This window comes from Dromiciops gliroides, chromosome 2 (assembly GCF_019393635.1).
Source record: "Dromiciops gliroides isolate mDroGli1 chromosome 2, mDroGli1.pri, whole genome shotgun sequence".
NCBI lineage: Eukaryota > Metazoa > Chordata > Mammalia > Microbiotheria > Microbiotheriidae > Dromiciops > Dromiciops gliroides.
Genome location: NC_057862.1, coordinates 358,210,882 through 358,215,415, shown reverse-complemented (window position 1 = coordinate 358,215,415; position 4,534 = coordinate 358,210,882).

Sequence of the window (4,534 nt, the reverse complement as noted above, 5' to 3'; positions counted from 1 at the left end):
GGGTGACCCTGGGTAAGTCACTTAACCCCAATTGCCTCACTAAAACAAAACAAAACAAACAAAAAATGAAATATGATCCAAGGTTCTTGCCTGAGAAGAATGAGGAGAGAGGAGACATGGAAGATTTGAGGATGGATAAAAAAGTTTGGAAAAGCTGCTGTGATGAGTGGGATAGTAAACCAATTAGGGAGGTGCAAAAGAATTGCCTTGTCACAGTGAGGGCTCAGTTGAGATTATGAAACATATATTTATAGCAGACCCAATCAGCAAAGTTTCAAGATTTTCTCCAGGTTAGTTCATCCCCACATGAATAGAAATAAAGTCAGTGGATAGAAGAAGTGATCAAAGGCAGAGGCCATGTCAAGATCTGCAATAGGATAAGGAGAGAGATAAAGTAGAGTTGAGTTGGTTCACCAAAAAAGTCAAGTTGGGGAAGAAATGAGTGTAACCACTGCAGAGGAGATAACTGGGAAAGAACTGAGGAGTAGAGAGGGTGGACATCAAGGTAAGAATATAGAATAGGGTTGGAATTGAAAAGTAAATAGAAGTATGGAATAGCAAAAGATTATAATCAAATAAACAAACTTCAGAATTCACAAACATGAAAGTAGAACATTCCCACATGATGACCAGATCAAAGGTATAACCATCTCTATGAGTAGCTTAGGTAGGGTAGAGGAGTAAATGGAAAATGAGTTAGTTGACAACCTGGGAAGTTAGAATGTTTGAGGAAGTATCAATTGATATCTATGTCGAAGTCCCCTAGTAGGAGGAGTTGGTGAGGAGAGAAAGACTGTGAGCCAGACGCTAAACTCATTGAGGAAGGAAAGAGAATGTCCTGAATTTCAGTAGATAACAGCTACCAGAATCTTAATTGAGTGATAGATAGGGTTTGAATGAACCTCAGAAAAGAGGTTCCTGAATTATAGTGTTAGAGGGAGAGTCTGGCAATGTCAGTGGGGAGCAAGGAGTATTCCAACTCCCCCATCTTGACCCACATGAGTTGGGGCAATCAGTGAAAGAGTGACCAGTGTTAAACAGGTGCCCAGTGATGCTGGGTCATCAGAAGGGAGTCAGTTCTTAGTGAATGCCAGGAGATGCAAGGAAAAAGGGAAAGGGTTAAGTTGAAAACAAGTTTGTTACTTGTGGAACAGGCATTATGGGGAGCATAGAGAGGAAAGGGTGGATTGATTTTGAGTGTCTCATTGTAGGTCAAGGTCAGGTTGAAGGGGATGGGGAAAGGAGACCAAGCAGTGTGGAAAGGGGGACAAGATTTGTATGATGATAGGCAAGGAATTCAGAGTCACTGGAATAAAAAGGGTAAGATGGCATTCCAGGAGTATGTTAATCATTGAGGAATGAATTCAGGCAGGTGATTTTTCATTGTTCCTAAGAAACCAAGCAACTGATGTTGGAGGCAGAGCAGGCCAAAAGGTAAGACTCGGTAGTGAAAAGTGTGAGCAGAGACATTGGGCCTTGTTATGATATGGAGTCATGGGCAGACTTGCCAATCCTCAGGTTAGCCTCAGGGTACAGTTTTTCCAGGGCTCTTATAACAGTGTGCAGATGGAAGAGGTACCAGGGGTGGTAACAACAACAAAAAAAGGAGAAGAAAAGAAAGGGAGGGAAAGTGGTTTTTAAAAATTCATCTTGGGAGCAGCTAGGTCGGGCAGTGGTTAAAGCACTGGCCCTGGATTCAGGAGGACCTGAGTTCAAACCCAACCTCAGACACTTAACTCTTACTAACTGTGTGACCCTGGGCAAATCACTTAACCCTCATTGCCCTGCAAAAAAAACCCCCAAAATCAAAAGAAAAAAACAACCCAATAGGACAAATTCTCGTAGGAAGAACACTTTTGCTCTTCACCCCCCCACACCCCAATCCCTTAGTCTATAAGAGTGAGTTGTGGTGGGGGCAGCTAGATGGTGCAGTGGATAGAGCACCAGCCCTGGATTAAGGAGGACCTGAGTTCAAATCCGACCTCAGACATTTGACACTTACTAGCTGTGAGACCCTGGGCAAGTCACTTAACCCCAATTGCCTCACACACACAAAAGAAAGAAAGAAAGAAAGAAAAGAAAAGTGAGTTGTGGAAATACCTTCAACTTTAAAACTCTTTACAGTACATTCTCTCCCTTGGATTTCTAGTGAAGGGGAGGTATCCTTTTCCATATTTAGCACCTGTAGCCTTTTTAGCCAAGTAAACCTATTATTTTATAGTCCACTTACTCCTGTCAGGACAATCATTTGTGCAAACCAGATACCTGTGCTTCCTGAGCTGCATAGGACAGGTAGTGTTTTATATAACATCTTGCACTCAAGTCATCATTGGAAATATGCTTCAGGCCTACATACTCCTGCAGGTGTATGGACTTAGGATAGGATTTAGAGATGGAAGAGACTTTAGACATATAGCCTAGGATTTTTTGTGGTGTATACTCCCTTTGGAAGTTTAGGGGAGCATATGGACCCCTTCACAAAGTCATGATGGTTGCCTGTATTTCTTTTTTCTTTCTTTCTTTTTTTTTTTTTTTTTGCTGGGCAATGAGGATTAAGTGGCTTGCCTAAGGTCACACAGCTAGTAAGTGGGAAGTGTTCTGAGGCTGGATTTGAACTCAGGTCCTCCTGAATCCAGGGCTGGTGCTTTATCCACTGCACCACCTAGCTGGCCCAGTTGCCTATATTTCTAATTGAAGAAATGTTCAATTTTGGTTAGAGGTGGTGAAAAGGAATAATATGTAATTTTTTTTCTCATCCAAGTTCACAGACTCCCCCTGGAGTTTGTATACAAACTCCGTAGAGGATCTATGGAGCTCAGGTTAAGAACTCCTGATCCAGCTCCATCCCTTGATTTCATGCAAATAAAGGCCCAGAAAGGCTAAGGTCACTTGTTCAAAGCCACAATGTGGCACAGAGAGCAGGGACATGATCCCAGGTCTCCTGAAGAGAACTCAAAAGGAAAATTAACCAAAGATGATTCCACATACTTAAGAGATAATAATTTTCATCAAGGAGAGATCTTTACACAAGCTCTCTATTTAGAAGATAAAGTCAGTACATGAACTGATGCTGAGTGAGATGAGCAGAACCAGGAGAACATTGTACACAGTATCAATAACATTGTGCTTTGATCAACTGTAATGGACTTGACTCTGAGAAGAGTCAATACAATACAATACAATACAATACAATACAATACAATACAATACAATACAATACAATAGTCCAAGAGAGTTCCAAAGGACTCATGTTGGAAAATGCTCTCCAAATCCAGAAAAAAGTACTGTGGAATCTAGATGCAGATTGAACTATTCTATTTCTACTTTTTTGTTTTTCTTTTTTGAAGTTTTTCCCTTTTGTTCTGATTTTTCTTTCACAACATGACTAATGCAGAAATGTTTAATGTGATTGTACATATATAACCTATATCAGATTGCTTGCTGTCTTGTAGAGGGGGGAGGAAGGAAGAAGAATTTGGAACTAGAAATCTTATAAAAACAAATGTTGAGGGGCAGCTAGGTGGCACAGTGGATAAAGCACTGGCCTTGGATTCAGGAGTACCTGAGTTTAAATCCAGCCTCAGACACTTGACACTTACTAGCTGTGTGACCCTGGGCAAGTCACTTAACCCCCATTGCCCCGCAAAAAAAAAAAAATGTTGAAAATTATCTCTACATGTAACTAGAAAATAATAAAATACTTTTATGATTAAAAAAAGAAGATAAAGTCAGAATTGGGACATGGAGAATTTGGGGAGAAACATGGAAAATTATACTCAACATACTTGAGGCTAAAAGAAATGGGGAAACATTAAAATGACAGACAAAAAGAAAGGACGGGGGCAGCTAGGTGGCGCAGTGGATAAAGCACCGGCCCTGAATTTAGGAGCTCCTGAGTTCAAATCTGGCCTTAGACACTTGACACTTACTGTCTGTGTGACCCTGGGCAAGTCACTTAACCCCCATTGCCCCGCAAAAAAACAAACAAATAAACAAAACCAAAAAAAAAAAAAAAAAGGACAGTGGTACTAAAGGGTTTTCCTCTTTCCCCGTAGACAAACTTCAATATGCTCAAATACAGAATAAAAGGATCCCAGACCAAAAAAAAAGGTTTTTTTAATCTTTACATCAACCTGCTGTAAACAGGGTCTAGGATTAGAGGGAGTTTAGATTAGCAGAAATCAAGCCTCTCCTCTTGAATGATCCCACCACCTTCATGCAGACAGAGCTACCCTTTCCCAGCTCCTCAGTTCAACCTGTCCTAGAAGCCATATTAACCTTTTATCAATGTTTGCACTCTGGCAGGCTGCATTCAGGAGCAGACTAGACCATCAGAACAATGGGGAAAGTGAACTTGGCTAAAGTGTCCTCTTGATCACCAGACTTCTTTCTCTAATATGTTTTTGCCCCAGGGGAATTATAAGATCCAGATTCATGTGGGTTATTGCTCCCCCTTGGGAACTTAAAAAATTAGTCTTTTTTGTTTTAATTAGTTTTTTTAAAATCAGTATCAATAATTTTCTTCCTCGTTGGT